The sequence below is a fragment of the Podarcis erhardii genome (genome assembly GCF_964252035.2).
Source record: "Podarcis erhardii genome assembly, chromosome: 6".
Lineage (NCBI taxonomy): Eukaryota > Metazoa > Chordata > Lepidosauria > Squamata > Lacertidae > Podarcis > Podarcis erhardii.
The window spans coordinates 78,066,657-78,083,611 of record NC_138510.1 but is presented as its reverse complement, the minus strand read 5'-3'; the positions used below and the strand labels follow the sequence as shown (position 1 = coordinate 78,083,611).

General features: G+C 45.2%; 1 protein-coding gene and 1 long non-coding RNA gene across 6 annotated transcripts in view; one reads left to right on the top strand and one right to left on the bottom strand.

The window, feature by feature from the left end:
* Positions 1–16,955, top strand: part of CDC14A (cell division cycle 14A) — a 96,849-nt gene that overhangs the window by 72,898 nt on the left and 6,996 nt on the right. The gene's annotated exons all lie outside the window — the stretch shown is intronic.
* Positions 383–2,175, bottom strand: LOC309344185. The gene is made up of 2 exons (XR_014157646.1): positions 1,206–2,175; positions 383–1,167 (listed from the first exon to the last, which is right to left on the bottom strand). It is a non-coding gene; the product is annotated as an uncharacterized lncRNA (long non-coding RNA).

The following is a 16,955-nucleotide window of genomic DNA, read 5'->3' as shown; positions in this document are numbered from 1 at the left end:
GAAGGGTGCACAGCTTCCCATTGGCTGCAGGAGCTTCCAGCAGCCAATGGGAAGCTGGCCAGCATCGTGGAAGGCAGTCCCCGCTCTGCTCTGCGCCTGTTTAGCATGGCGCACGGTAGCTGACCAAGCCGGCGGCATGGGTCCCCGAGTGGGCAGTGGGGGTCCATGAGCCGATTAAATGACCCCCATGGGCCGCTTGTGACCCACAGGCCTTAGGTTGCTGACCCCTGGACTCAGGTATCGCATGTGGGCTGTTGTCAGCAGGTGGGGATGTTGTCCTTTACAGAGGTTGCTTCCAGATAACCTGCTTAGCCATCATTTACGTTGATTCGTTTGTGCAAAGTCCACAGGGAGGTTAGATGATGCTAGCTATTTATTGAGCGTCCTTTCCAATTGGTTTGCAGTGAGGTCAGGTGACCTCATGCTGGGCAAGTGTCATGCCAAACTTTCTGGTGCCACTGTCCTCATGGCAAAAAAAGTTCCCTTTGGGAAAGCAAGTGGATTAGTTGCTCAATATCCATTTTTAATGGTACAACCTGAATTTGCCTGGACAGGACGAAATCCCATCTGAATATAGCAACTGTCTGGAAATGCCCTTATTAGATTTCCCCCCCCAGAAATGGGAAGTCTGGATTAAACAGTGTATGGCCGGGGGCGGGGAGGAGGATACAGCTGAGGCTGCATGCACGAAGAGCAGCAATCCCATAATAAGCAGCCATCTGGAAGCACCCACCAAATGACTCACTGAACTGCACGGTACTCCACTCCCTACGGAGAGGCTTTTAAAAAATAAAATAATGCACAGACACTTGTCAGCTTTAAAATGTATATATTTGTATCAAATCTCTTTCACACTTTGTGGAGCTTTTCAGAAAAAACTCAGTGCAGTCAAGCGGATGAAAAGATCTGATTATATACCTCAATTTTTGGCCTCTCCATGTCTTCACTGTTTCGCCTGAACGTTTTGCATTCCTTCTTGGCTTTTACAAACTACCAACGGAGGAGACTGGCTTGTAAAGGAGAGATTGCCTTAGCCGATGGATAAAGAGCGCACGGTGGCCACGGATAAGGTGCAAAGGATCTATCTGAAAGATTTCGGAAAACAGAGAGAAAGACTCTGTCTGAGCCATTGGAAACCTATCACCAGAGGCAGACAAGGCTTCACTCCTTTTCTGTTACCGAAACACAAATGGTGGGGCTTGGACCGTAGAGAATCTTGGGCATTAATGCTGCTGATACATCACTTAACGTACACCCCCACCCCCAAAGACTTCTGGGAACTATAGTTTCTTAAGGATGCTGGGCTATGTAGTTCTGTGAGAGGCAAACTACAGTTCCCATGATTATTTGGGGATGTTTTTTACAAGTACGCTGGTGCTGTCTTTCTGCTTGGTTTATGAATGGTGGACTTTTTTGGGGGGGGCACACCCAAGTCAGAAGTAATCTGCCCCTCAGTTCGTAATTATCCAAAGCAAGTGAGCTAGGGCAAATGTCTCCCTTTTTTAGGGTTGAGAACTCCCCATGATGAGAAACGACGGCAGAGAGCACAGAGGGGGGAATTAAGGCAGCTGCTGTGAGGGCCTAAATTCTCCAACCAAACAGCTCACTGGGCAAGCTGTGGGCAAGTAGCTGTTATGGGTTGTATACGACTCTACTTAGGATAGACCCAACTGGAATCAATGGACTGAAGTGAGTCATGCCCATTAACTTCAATGGGTCGACTGTGGATGGCTAGCGTTGAACGCACCCCTACAAGCTTAACCTACCTCATGAAAGGGGTTGTGTATGTGTCTCCTTAGGGCGTGAGGAAATGGCAACAGTGAACAGAGAGGTTCTGTTCATAGAAGAGGAGGGTCTCTCCTAGGATCCCATCACTGGAAGTAAAGGTTCCCAATCTCATGAGCGGTGGCTCAACCCTAGGAGTTGGGTGGGGGGGGGGGTTCAGTCTAATTTGCATTTAAAGGTGAAGCTTCCCTCGTTCACACTTCCCAGTACAATAAGTGGACCAAAGCACTTCTCTCAATTCTGCAGTGGTGTTTTCCAGGTAAATAATGTGTACTAAAATGCATATATTATGGAGAAATGTACATAAAGATGCATATATTGATGACAATGGCATATATCCTCCCAAAATCATTACATTAGAGGGAAACGGCTTGCCGGAAAAGGTATATATATTAAATTGCCTACTCTTAATAAAGGTAAAAATGTAAAGGGTTAAGTCCAGTCAAATGAGACTATGGGGTTGCAGTGCTCATCTCCCTTTCAGGGAGCCAGTGTTTGTCCACAGACAGCTTTCCAGATCATGTGGCCAGCATGACTGAAGAAGAGTTTGGATTTGATATCCCGCTTTATCACTACCCAAAGGAGTCTCAAAGCTCCTAACATTCTCCTTTCCCTTCGTCCCCCACAACAAACACTCTGTGAGGTGAGTGGGGCTGAGAGACTTCAAAGAAGTGTGACTGGCCCAAGGTCACCCAGCAGCTGCAGGTGGAGGAGCGGGGAATCAAACCCAGTTCACCAGATTACGAGTCCACTGCTCTTAACCACTACACCACACTGGCTCTTCTGGCACAACGGAACACTGTGACAGAAACCAGAGTGCACGGAAACACCATTTACCTTCCCGCCACAGTGGTACCTATTTATCTACTTGCACTTTGACGTGCTTTCGAACTGCTAGGTTGGCAGGAGCTGGGACAGAGCAACGGGCGCTCACCCTGTCGCAGGGATTCAAACCACCGACCTTCTGATTGGCAAGCCCAAGAGGCTCAGTGGTTTAGACCACAGTGCCACCCGCATCCCCTTACCTACTCCTAATAGAATAGGTTGATGCAGGTTTCTACAGAACATTTCCCCCGGCACTGAGCCAAGATGGGATGGCCATCTGGCCCCTTCCATCCTATGACTCAGTGAACAATCTCCTTGAATAGTGAGGGAGAACTATTTATACAGGTACAGATTTACCAGCTCTACCTATGAACAAAAGCAGGTTTCATCTTTCCTAATATGGAATTTTCCAGCCCGCTTGAATGTTGCTCTCTCTCTCTCCCCAGAATGCAGAGGCTGATGACAGCTGACAGTGGGTAGGCTGCTAAGTTAAGCCTCCAAGGGGGCACGATGTGAGCTAGTACTGAGCACATGTCATTGCTTGTGCTGCAGCAGCAGATCTAAAAGGTAGAATTAATGTGCTGGGTACAAGGCTGTGCTCCCGTGCTTTCCGTGGGAAGGATTTGGGAGGGTCCAACTTTGCGATTAGGCAAAGCCATTATAGGATATACTGCAGTGGTCGAAATGCTTTTTAATATATTGTTTTTGTAATTATTTTTTATTTGTTTTTAGGGCACAATATATCACCATAACAGTTAGAAATCCATATATACTTACCTAATATTGATATTAGGGAAGCGGGTGGCGCTGTGGGTTAAACCACAGAGCCTAGGACTTGCCGATCAGAAGGTCAGTGGTTCGAATCCCCGCGATGGGGTGAGCTCCCGTTGCTCGGTCCCAGCTCCTGCCAACCTGGCAGTTTGAAAGCACATCAAAGTGCAAGTAGATAAATAGGTAACGCTCTGGCAGGGAGGTAAACAGCGTTTCCATGCGCTGCTCTGGTTCACCAGAAGCGGCTTAGTCATGCTGGCCACATGACCCAGAAGCTGTACACCGGCTCCCTTGGCCAATAAAGCGAGATGAGCGCTGCAACCCCAGAGTCGGTCACGACTGGACCTAATGGTCGGGGCCCCTTTACCATTACCTTTAATATTGATATTTCTAATGCACTTATATAACTCTCATTTTTCCCCTCCCCCCTCAACCTACTTTATTTTATATAAATGAGTTCCAAATTTCATTATACTTGGTCATGAAAAGTCTCCATCTATAAGCAATCTGCTTCTATGTGGAAACTGCAGTCAGGCCTTGAGTCCATTGAATAAATGGAGCTGTACATTTATTGTCTATCAGTCTTTTGGCCATAGTGAGGGCAGAAAGACATGCTGCCCCGTTGTCAGATTCCCTATAGCTCAAAACAATATTATCCTTTGAAAATGTTTGCCTTTTTTTCACACAGAAGCAGAGATTCTTCAAGGCCTGGGAGAACCCTGTCTTGTACTGTGTTGCAATATTGCAGTGATAACACTTAATTTTGCAATTAACATGTTTCATTCTACTGCATTGCCGTTCTAACCTAATTGCCAACTTAATCTCAGAGCAATTTCGAAATTAAAACCATGACACTCAAATAAAGTATTTGGAGATTAGGGATCTCTGGGTGCTTTTTAAGGGTGCATGGAGGGTAGGACACGCAAATATTCAGAAATATTCTGCTTGATCCACACTTTCTAGGCACAGGGGTGAGTGGTTCTCCCGTTGTCCTGCTGCTTTCCCAGGGAAAACCCACTCTTTAGTGATAAATTGGAACAAACGGCAATCCATAGGAAACCCGAATTGCCGTTTGCTCTGATTGAGCACTTAAGAGCAGTTTTCTCCCGAGTAAGCAGCGGCACAAGAGGAACTGTAGATAGGCACAAAGAGTGAGCAGGGGGAAATGGGCATTCAGAGGCTTTTCAGAGGGTGCCCCCCCCACTTTACGAAATTTCATTTATGGGGGGGCAACGTAACCCCCATGTAAGTGAGGCAACACCTATATTCAAATGTGTTGATATCCATGATTAGCCGCCTTTTAATAGCCTGCTACTTTGACATAAACCAGAAATAGGTGCTTCCAAGCTTCTCCAGGTGATTTTCTTGAACATCCATCCAGATTTCCTTGCATAAAGCTTGCACAGAAGTTAGATAGTGTGCAGTCTATAAAGAGCAATGATTTGTTTCGGGGTGGTATTTACCTGACTATGGCTATTCATCTTGATTTGCTTGCATGGAAGTTTTGCACTTTCCCATTACAGTCATACCTTGGATCCCAAACACCTTGGAAGTCAAACTTTTTGGTTCCTGAACGCCGCAAACCCAGAAGTGAGTGTTCCAGTTTGCAAACGTTCTTTGGAACCCGAACATCCGATGTTGGTTCCGCGGCTTCCGATTGGCTGCAGGAGTTTCCTGCAGCCAATAAGAAGCCGTGCCTTGGTTTTGGAAGTCAAACGGATTTCCAGAACGGATTCCGTTTGACTTCCGATGTATAACCGTAACTGGTTGGTTAGCCCACATTTTTTTAGTCTATATTTCTCTGTCACTTTTCTAACTGCAAAAGAAATGTGTTGCTTCTTCTGAAGTTGATTTGTTGCACCAAAGCATTTCAACTGCGCAAACCTATGCAACTGAATCCCTACTGCAAAACATTGACAGTCTGGAGGCAACTCCAGATGCAGACAGAGTTCGGGGTGCTGCATTCTTCGCCTTGCCTTGGGAAATGTACCGTATGTCTAAAGGTTTTCCTTTCCTGTCTCTGTTCTTCACAGTACAGCATCTAAAAGGATTTGGGAATCAAAGTAGATCGAGATAGAGAGATAGAGAGATAGAGAGATAGAGAGATAGCCTTTTTAAAAAATTCTATAAAATGCCATCCTTTTTCTTGGAGGCTGTTTTTAAAGAATGTGCACTTTAAAAGAAACAAACAAATGGAAACCTAAGCAAAATCTCACCCGTTTTCAATGTCAAGCTGTAACCGTACTTCAAAGTTGGCAGTAAACAACCAAGCATCTGCTCAGAACTCGATATTTAGTAGAGTCGTGACAGCTCTCATCCTCTGTTAACTAGTTATACATCATGCATTTCCAGTTTTATCTAATATCCACAGACATTCCAGGAACTATTGAAACTGATGTGTGTTGAATTTTGGGGTGGCCCTAGCCGTGAAAGGAACCAGAGTGGGAAGCCATTTTTTTCTGATACTGCGGCTCCGTTGTCCCATGTTGATGGTAACATTATGTGATTACTTGTCTGCATGAATCCAATGGCCTGGTTCCCAGGTCACTATAAACTCCAGTTTATCTTAAACCATGGTTTAATTGTGAACATACTGCTCCCCTGCCAACACAGGTGGCACTGTGGTCTAAACCACGAGCTTCTTGGACTTGCCAATCTGATGGTTGGCAGTTTGAATCCCTGTGATGGGGTGAGCTCCCATTGCTGTCCCAGCTCCTGCCAGCCTAGCAGTTCGAAAGCATGTCAAAGTGCAAGTAGATAAATAGGTACTGCTGTGACGGAAAGGTAAACGGTGTTTCCGTGCACTCTGGTTTCTGTCACGGTGTTCCGTTGTGCCAGAAGTGGTTTAGTCATGCTGGCCACATGATCCGGAAAGCTGTCTGCGGATAAACACCAGCTCCTTCGGCCTGAAAGCAAGATGAGTGCTGAACAGCTTTTCTCCCTGTCTCAGATGTGTGATGCGCATATGACTCAAATAAGCCAAATTGTGACTTCTCAGCTCATCTGAATCTAGACGGAGACATGTTTGTTTGTTTGTTTCGAACAAGCCACAAGTGGCAAGCCAGAAAGGTTTATTTCTGTATTATGGCTCATGGGCAATCACTTGTTTGAAACAAACGAACTATGGTTTGGGTTCAGATGACATGGCAAGCCACGGTATAGCTCGTCTGAATTGCGCAGGGACCCACATAGCAGGGAGAGGCACATTCATAACCATGGTTCAGCACAATTTGCTGCTTATCATGACATGCAACCAAGACCATAATGTCCACTCAACTGCAATGCTTTTCAATTTACCCAGTTATGTAGTGTTGATATGTCACATGTTGTATATGGTGATATGAACACATGACAGATGGGGAGAAATTCTATTCAGTTTGCCTTTGAAGATCTACTTAATTTGCACTTTCAGAACAATTATTTATTAATCTATTTTATCAGATTTACATACTGCCCTTCATCATAAGATCTCAGGGCGGCTCACAGAATATGTGAACCAAACAGCCATTCTTTGAAATTTGCACTTCTCCAGATTTTGCAGTTCTCCAAACAAGTAATGTGTACAAAATGGCCGCTTAACGCCCTTCGTCAAACCTGATATTCAAACTAGCCAATCCATGGCGGCCTGGGGGACATGGTTTTGGGGAGTGGACCTGAGGGAAGCAGGCTTCCCTCAGGTCCACCCGCCAGCCATTTACAAAAATGCATATACTGGGTAACGTGTACCATCACATGCATTATATTGGGGGAAATTGCTTTGCAATTTTTTGAACTCAAATGCTGTTAAATTGCATTTTTAAAAATCAGACTGGTGTGAAAATGTGGTGAACTGAATTTCAGGCTGGAAAAATTAGAAACGGGGAGAAACTGAAATGAACAGATTCACCCAGTCTTAGAATAGGCACCATTTCTGCAGCACAACATCATTTCTGAGGTGGCAGATTAAGTACGGGGTTGTTTATTTCCTCCTCCCCTCATTTGAACAGTACAGCGAACTGTTCAAGCATCCTGCACGATCAAAAGTGTGTATGTCAAAAATCGTTACAGTCCTCTTGCCCAAAGTTGCCCATTGACCTCAGAAATGCAGCATAGAATCTGGTTTTCCCATTTTCTCCACGTAGCTAAATTCTGTAGCCTGAGGCTTGCTAGGAACTTTTATGACATGAAAGGAAGGAAGCCTGGCGTGTGGGCTTCTGACTCATTCAAAAGGGTAACAAAGACCCGCCGTGACATCAGAAGGCTGACGGTGAACAGAAATAAGAGTTTACTAGGTTTTGGGGCTCGCTTAGTACCAGCAGGAACATGATGAGAAAGAAAAGTAAGGTTAAGCAAATGGAGCAGAGGCAAAGAAGGAACCTTTGGTGACACATTCATTGTACAGGAGAGACCTCAGGTAGCATGTGAATCATAGATGCTTTTAGTTACAGATAGGTAGCCGTGTTGGTCTGCCATAGTCAAAACAAAACAAATTCCTTCCAGTAGCACCTTAAAGACCAACTAAGTCAGTTCTTGGTATGAGCTTTCGTGTGCATGCACACACAGAAGGCTTATACTTCATTTTATGGAAGATAATGCATTAATATATAACCTACGATTCTAGGCTGCCTAAACTCGGCTGGTGGCCGATACTCCTGCCATTTATTGACAGGCCTAGAGAGAAATGAATTGCATTCACATAGTGGCAGCAATGGATCGCAGAATCCAATCCTTTCCATTATGGGGCAATGCGATAAGGCCAGAGTGTCTGTTCTACACCATAGAGTTGGGCTAGAGAGACACAAGCTGCTTGGCTTTCACCCAAAGTGGAATTTTTCATTTTACCCCTGCCTGAAAGCAAAAATAATCTGCAAATTGATTTTTAGTTTTCACACGAAACAAGGCGTGACATAGAAAGGCAATGAATTCCCACCTTTGCCTGAACACTCCTCTGTTAAAAATCCAGTTACGCTAATGTTTGCATTATTTGCTTCCTTCAAAATGCGGTAAAACACATTTTGCCGCTCCCTGCCCGTTTTTCTGAGTTCTCTCATGATTGTGCCCTTGTTCCTTCCATCAGCTCCTTGGGCTCTCTAGACGATCTTGGGTCGTGGGAAAAGTAAATAACCCCTTCCCTTTACATAGGAACCGGTTCTAAGTGATCGGAATATCTTTGAGCCATAGAGGCTTTTTCTTGACATCTATAAGGAGTGAAGCTAGATGGTGCTGTTCCTCAGGCAGATTCCGCCTAGCAGGTTGGCTACGTTGAAATTGAGAAGTCATTTGTCTCTGGCATTTTTCTGGAGGTTGCTTTCTCTGTTCTTTTTTTAGAACAGACAAACCAACAGGCACATCTTAACGCACAAAGCCACACACACAATACATCCATGAACACTGGTCATGCTGGCTGGGACCAATGGCTGCTGGTGGAAGACCACAGATTTGCTGCACCGGCTTTGCTCTTTGAAAGTTTAGGCCACAGTAAATTTTTGAAACTGAATTAATTTAAATCAGTGGGATTTAAATTAAGCCACGACTAACATGACCTATTGATATTTGCACTATGGATTCAGTTAACTTGGTCTTGATTCAGCCATTAGTCTTTAAAGTAACACGAGATCTTATTTACTATGAATTATGCTTAGGCATAGGGACGCGGGTGGCGCTGTGGGTTAAACCACAGAGCCTAGGACTTGCCGATCAGAAAGTCAGTGGTTCAAATCCCCACGATGGGTTGAGCTCCCATTGCTTCTGCCAACCTAGCAGTTCAAAAGCACGTCAAAGTGCAAGTAGATAAACAGGTACCGTTCCGGCGGGAAGGTAAATGGCGTTTCCGTGTGCTGCTCTGGTTCGCCAGAAGCAGCTTAGTCATGCTGGCCACATGACCCGGAAGCTGTACACCGGCTCCTCGGCCAATAAAGCGAGACAAGCGCTACAACCCCAGAGTCGGCCACGACTGGACCTAATGGTCAGGGGTCCCTTTACCTTTTATGCCTAGGCATGAGTGAGCTTGAGCTATAAGAGACACATGCTTGAAACCTTAAATGAGTTATTTGAAAGAAGTTCAAGGATGAAACGTTTTGTTCCCCTCCTGCCTCTTGCAGCCCATTGAAATCTTCTCAGTGTGGTCTACTGGATAGTGTGGAACAAGGTGCAGTGGGCTGCTGGGCAAAGAGGGAATTGCCCCCAAATCAGTCTTCACCCAATCCAATCCTAGGTGATTCTCTGCTCTTGCAGCCCACCCTACATTGCCCAGGAGGGGCCCTTGACCCTTAGGATAGGAGCTTGGCTGCAGAGGAGAGGAGGGAACAGGAAACTTCTGTGAACTTTGAACAGACATGTGCTTATGGATGAAACATTGGCTGCTGCTCCAGCAGTGGGGCAAAATAAATACAAACTGAAATAGAAGGCATGGTCAATAATCTTTCTGGCTTTGATAATTCTGATAGGGTTGCCATACATAGTCAGGATTCGTCCGTTGAAATGGCGTCCGGGTGAAAGTATCAAATAGCGGCTAAAGTGTCCATGGAAATCTGGGCCTATGGCAGCCCATATTGGAAGTGTTGATTTTTCGGCTCAACAACTTTGGCCAAAGAAAGAGAGACAAGGAAGAGGACAGGCAGACTGCATACCCGCCAACATTTTGAGTCCCCAAACCAGGTTGCGTGTCTTCCCGTTGGTGCTCCCATGTGACCCACACAAGATCACAGAGCCAAAAAAACATGCTTTCTGGGGGGTGCTGTGTGCTGTCACAGTGCCCCAAAACACACATTTTGGGGCATGGAGTGAGATTGCAGCCCTGAAAGTAGAGCTGTTTTGGGGCAAAATCATGGTGCCCCAAATGGCCACCGTGCTCTCGTGGGGGTGGGAAACAGGATGTCCCAGTTTTTCTGGGACACTTGCAGGAGATGAGACTATCTGTCTAGTTTTCTTCAACGATTTCTGACAGGTCTGCACAAATTATATGGCTCCTCCTCACCAAGTCAAGCATAACTGACCAACCATGGATGGTGGCCCACACCAAGGTTTCTAGAAGCCACCTTGTTTTGCTGCCTGTTGGGAATTGAAAAACAAACAAACAAAAAACAAGGGATGCTGTCATGCACCTAGAAGGCCACGTTATGTGGATGGTTGGCTGCCTTGGGGCTGGTTGACTCACAAGTTGTGCAGGCCAATCTATATTATTTTCTTCTGTAGTTTTTTTGACATAGCCATTGCTAGCAAATACTACCTGTGAGGCCCTAAATCTAAGCTCAGACTTTACCTTCATTAACCGGCAGAGAGCTGAGCTGAGAGCCAAACTACAGGAAACCCTATGGATGTGTATCTCTTTTGCCTTTAAAAGTCTGGGGAAAGTATGTATGGGAAGATTAGGGTCACGTCTATGGCAATGGAGGAAAACTTTCATGTTTGTTTTGTACGCTGCCCCTTAACAGGGCAAATAGCAGCTGCAGAGGGGTGGTTTTCTTCAGGAAAATGGTCCCCACAAAATTCTCTCAGCATTGTTGTTTCAGTCCTCCTGCCCCTGCTCTTTACAAAGATTTAGACTGGAGATTCAGTCAGTCAGCTCCAACATCTCCTGTAGTTTTGAGTAGCCAAAACAAGCAGATTCCAACCTTATTTGGTAATATAACATTGCACTGGAAATCCCTGCTAAGATTAAAGTAACCAGAACAATGGCTGCACTTAAAAGAACAGGACTTAAAGTAGAAGAGATGGAAATCAGTAGGGATTTTCCCACTCAGAGTGGGAGAGATTAGTTTACAGATCCCTGGGATTGAAGTTTAATGAGCTCCCATGGTCCCAGAAATTGTAAATAATGCCAGCAATGTTATCCTGTGGGGGATTTTTCAAACTGAGATCATCAACTCCTACATCTGGGATCCCAAATATGCCCCTGGGTACCATGGCGCTCTCAGACCATGGCATCTGTTGAGGCCCTATAGAATCATAGTTGGAAGCGGTCCCAAGGATCATCTAGTCCAACCCCCTGCAATGCTGGAATCTAGGCCAAAGCATCCATGTCAGATGGCCGTCCTTCTGTCTTGCACCCCCCTTTTTTTAATGGCTTTGGGTCTGGAGTTGTTTGTTGCTTGTTTTTGGCGGGATATTGTCTGATTCCACCCACCAACCCCGTGTATTTTATTTTTATCAGCATTCTGCCTGGGTTTGGGTGGAGGGGAAAACGTTCTAAACATTGCCATTTTCTCCCTGTTGGTAAAATGGGTATTTTGTGGTGCGCACAACAGTTTCTTAGTTTTTCCCCCCTTCGATAAATATTTCCCTGGGTCCACAGAGGTTGCAGACCCCTGCCTTCATTGAAAGCTAACAGTTCCAGGAAATGGCCACAAACCATGTATGCTCAGAGCTTAAAGAGAATGAAATCTCTTTACGAAACCCTGTGCCAAAGAAGCCTAATTTGGCAAGACAGATTAACCTTGTGAACTAAGGATATTTCCGTGTGTGTGTGTGTGTGTGTTTCTGCTAATCATAGTGAGGGATGTTAAGCAACACGCAGAACACTGAAGCCCTGACTTCCTGACTCCTGAACATCCTGCTTATTTCCCCCTTTGCTTTCAGCATAGTCTGAAAGCTATCCCTAAGTAACTGAATCTCCTGATGTGGGAGGAAATAAAGCAGCCACACCTTGTCTTGCTCAGTCCTTGCCAACTCCCTCGCTTGTTGTGTGACATGCCTGGAGTCTAGCCCTTGTGCAATGGGCCCGAGAGAGAGAAGGGCCTATATACTGCAACTGCTTTATCTCCTTTGGCCCCCAAAGGCAAAGAAGTGTCAAAAGATGTAAAGGGATAGCTGCATCCTCCGGCTTTGAATCCAGGCACCCTATCATAGAATCATAGAGTTGGGTCAATTGGTCCAACCTAGGGTTGCCATCTTTCAAAAAGTGAAAATCCAGACACAAAAGTTGTTGAGCTTTATTGGGCAAAGTTGCTGAGCTCTTTTTTTGCCGTGGGGAGAAAAGTTGTTGAGCTTCTCTTAGTTTTGCCCAAAGTTGATGAGCTTTCCCTCCCAAATCTAAACAAAACAAAACATTTTTTCAGCTACCATATTTTTTGCTCTATAAGACGCACATTTTCCCCTCCAAAAATTAAGGGGAAATGTGTGTGCGTCTTATGGAGCGAATGCAGGCTCCTTGGCTTCAGTGATGGCTATGCAAAGCCTCCGAAGCACAGTGGGAGCGCTCCCGCTGCGCTCTGGAGGCGTCACGTTGCTTTCGCTGAAGCCTGGAGAGCGAGAGGGGTTGTTTCTCCTGCCGCCTCACTGAAGGGGCGCTGTGCAGAGAGGGGGAGAATTTTTTTTCTTGTTCTCCCCCTCTAAAACAAGATGCGTCCTATGGTCAGGTGCATCCTATAGAGCAAAAAATACAGTATTTTTTATGGGAAATCGCCAAGATCTACACTGCTGACATGGGCTGCCATACATCCAGATTCCCGCCCGGAAACTGCTAACGATGGCAGAATCCTGGCTATGTCTGGGAAATTCTGGACGTATGGAAACCCTAGACCAACCCCCCTGCAATGCAGTAGTCTCAGCTAAAGCATCCATGACAGATGTCCATCCAACCTCTGCTTAAAAACCTCCAAGGAAGGAGAGCCCACCACCTCCCAAGGGAGACTGTTCCACTGTCAAACAGCTCTCCGCGGCATCAAGTTCTTCCTAGTCTGCCCCATCTGTCCCTGGATCTCTTGGCATTTGAGTAGGCAGCACCTACAGCAATACGTTCAGGACTTATTTTGCACCCAGCTGAATTTAGGGCAGAAACAGATGCAATATTATACTTATATTATAATTAGTTTCATTATTATATATTATATATTTTTATAGAAAAAAAATATTATTTTAATACAATTTATTATTGTTGGTGATGATGATTTTGTTGGGCTCCCAACAAAATATTAAAAACACAATAAAACATCAAACATTAAAAACTTTCCTATACAGGGAGATTGCAGCTTCCTCCCAGTTTGCGATATATATGGCAGGTGTGCAGTTCAGCAAATCGCATGCTGGGAGCCCACCATCAATTCTGACCCTTGCTGGCTCCTAACAATAAAACAGCGAACAGGGTGGGGATACGATGACTACTGCAATCGGCACAAGATAATATCACCAAGGCAGCTATCTGTAAACAAACGATAAATATCCATTAAAAATGGCAAAAGTAGTTTCCTTCCCAAATTGGTTTTATCTTAAGCAATAGCAAACACAGTAAATAAAGAGTTTGCTTGTAATACACCAGTGGTTCAGTGCTCATTTCTTCTCTTTCAAAAATAGATTTTATCTTGAACAATTGCAAACGCAGTAATAATGAATCCACTTGTGATATACCAGTGATTCAGTGCTTGGACGTTGTTCCGGTAATCTGACGTTTTGTCGCTAAAGATCTTAGTCATCGAGCTTTGTAGTAAATAATATACAAGATAAGACAGTATGTAAAGGACTTTAAGCAGGGGTATATCTGTCCCCATCTGCATGTTTCCATCAGGGGAGCATAGAAAGAGGATGATGTTTGTTAAGTTGTGGGTAGACATAGCAGACGACACAGCGATTCTTCCAAAGGAGCTCTTTATTTGTAAACTGGAACAGAACTGACTGAGGAGCTCAGTCAGCCTGCTTATATAGAGCTCCAGAACAATGTAACTGTTGCCATTTTCTAAAACTATCCAAACACTGAACGTCACTTTCGATCCTTCATTTGCATACAAACTATCCAATCACTGAACGTCACTTTCGATCCTTCATTTGCATAACTATCTACAGTATCCCCCTGCTGGCCCAGGGTGAGAACTTCAGTACATAACAATGTCCTTCAGTTTGTTAAACCTGAAGGAGGTTGATGACTAAGTTCTTTAGCAACGAAACGTCAGATTACCGGAACGATGTCCGAAATTCTTACTGAGTTTCTGTGCCATTCCAGAGGCGGGGAAGACAAGTGGAAGGCCTTGCGGAAAACCCCTTCTCTTGATGCCCCCTTCTCAAGTTTACAAGAGAGGGACACATTCCAGTTGTGGTGGAAGTGGTGGAGCAAACAGTGGGAGTGGGGAGGGGTGCAGTGGTGGGGCAGGGGAGCCATTCTTATTGTGCCTCAGGTGGCGAAACAAGATGGGCCAGCACTGGTGGAGGGGCGTGGGTTGGGGTGGCGTCTCATTGGGAGCACTGCTCTGACCTTTGTAACCCTAAACGGCTGTGGCCCTGTATACCTAAAGGAGCATCTCTGAGGGTGGACCTTCTGGAGGTTCCCTCACTGCGAGAAGTGAAGTTGCAGGGAACCAGGCAGAGGGCCTGCTCAGATGTCCAACAAATAACCAGTTATGCAACTTCTGTAGACATCTGAAGGTAGCCCTGTATCGGGAAGTTTTTGATGTCTGATGTATCATTTGCTCTTTTATATTCTGCTAGAAGCCGCCCAGAGTGACTGAGGCAAACCAGTCAGATGGACAGAATACTTATTCTCCTCCTCCTCCTCCTCCTCCTCCTCCTCCTCCTCCTTCTTCTTCTTCTTCTTCTTCTTCTTCTTCTTCTTCTTCTTCTGTTGTTGTTACTACTACTACTACTACTAGTAGTAGTCTCCAGATGTCTGGTGTCAGCCCTGACTGTGGCAAAATCCAATCTTCCTGGTGTTGTGTGATTCCTTTATTTAGTTCCTTCTCAGTGCAGAATATCTGGTCTTGCTGTATGCCAAGTTCTTATTTGACCCAAAGAGCAAGCTTCTATTTAAATTGTTGTCAACTAAGCACTTGAAAAAATAATGCAGAACTCATATCAGGCTAGGCTCACCCGCTGTTCTCAAGCACCTTGGATCCTTTCCAAGATACTGCTGTGCAGAAGTTTGAGGAAGAGTATATATATCAAGAGTATATATATAAAACCATGATATTTATAAACTATGCATTCTTATGCTATATGGCTCAAGTTAAATCTAGTATGGAGGCTGGAGGCACACAATTCCCTGAGCCTTAGACAAACAAGAGACGCTGCCAGCATTTAGTGATGAGGGATGCAAAGATTTCCTTGTTAAATCTGATACCTATTTCCAGGAAATAACATTGGTGCACACTCTGTCCTCCTCACTTCTTCCACAGTTGCTGCCACTCATAAAACAAGTTCCTTTTGCATCTTCCTTAACTGCTCCGACCTATAATAAAATATGGTTTACTGGCTATTTTCCCAGGTGCGTTAACTTTGGGTTTGTTTTTTTTAGGAAGTGCTTGTGCCACATGCAGTAGTGCTGACTTTGGATTCCCAAATTGTGGACTCAGCTATGCAGCTGCAAATATGTTTTAAGTGCATTATACAAATGTGGCCCTAGATGGCGCTGATGAACTAATGGCAAATTCTATATATATTTTAAAACATTTAAAATAAAAAAGCTTCTTCCCCCAGCCTCTATCTTCAGACCTGAGCCCCTTCTCCTATCCTTCCCTGCTTCCCAGCCTTTAAAAATTAGCAACTGCAGCAGTTTCCCCTAACCTGATGGAATCTTGTGTGGGTTTATGGAGGGAGAGTGGAATGATTGCAAGCAGCAGAACTAGCGTGACACCAGCATGTCAGGGTTAGCCAACCCTGTGCCCTCCCAGTGTTGTTGGACTACAACTACCATCTGCCCCAGTCAGCATGGTCCGTTGTCAGCGATGATGGGAGTTGGAGTCAGTAGCTGAGGCCATGGTTGGGCTGTGTTGCTTAGTTGGCTGAGTCACTGCTGCGTAGCATGAGCCCGTGTGGCATAATGGTTCGAGTGTTGGACTGGGACCTGGGAGAGCTGCGTTCGAATTCCCACTCAGCCATGAAATGAAGCTCACTGGGTGACCTTGGGCCAGTCACCCTCTCAACCTAACCTTCTGGAAAAGCTGTCCAAATGGAACTGAACTGAGTTTAGTGAGCCTTACTTCTCAGAAAGTGCACTGAAATATACTCGGAGTCGAGAGTGGATTTCATGCTCTTTATTCAGCTCGTAGTGGTGAGGAGGAATGGAAGTTCCCCCAAAATATCTGCTTTATATACATTATTTACACAATGGACCCCACGTGATTGGCTAATTCCGGGATTCTCCTGTAGGCCAATCAGGCTGTAGATCCACTTCCACCTGGAGCTGGATTGGGTGGCTCCTGCGGACCAATCAGACTGCTGTATTGTTCTAGGACCAATCAGACTGCTGCATTCTGAATCCTATTGTTCTAGGACCAATCGGACTGCTGCATTTTGGATCCTATTGTTCTAGGACCAACCAGACTGCTGCATTTTGGATCCTATTCAACTCAGTACATAACATGCACATAGGATTGTGGGAGAGAGGTGATGCTTGGCTTAACTCTTCTATCGAAATCAAAGCACTTGGCTTCTCCTGGATCATGCGCTCAGCATCTAGAAACACCCTCTGCTGTCTCTGACTCTGGGGCGCATATCTTCAGAGAGACACCCTTGAGGACCTCTCTGTAAACCTCCCATTTTATGGCTCCTTTTGGGTTGTTCCTTTTTCTTTCTATGAGCGAGCGATCTGGCAATTCTTTCAGCTCCTGGGTTGGATTATCAGCATTGCCAACACACCAAACGGCTGAACTGATATAAGCAGCAGCACACCA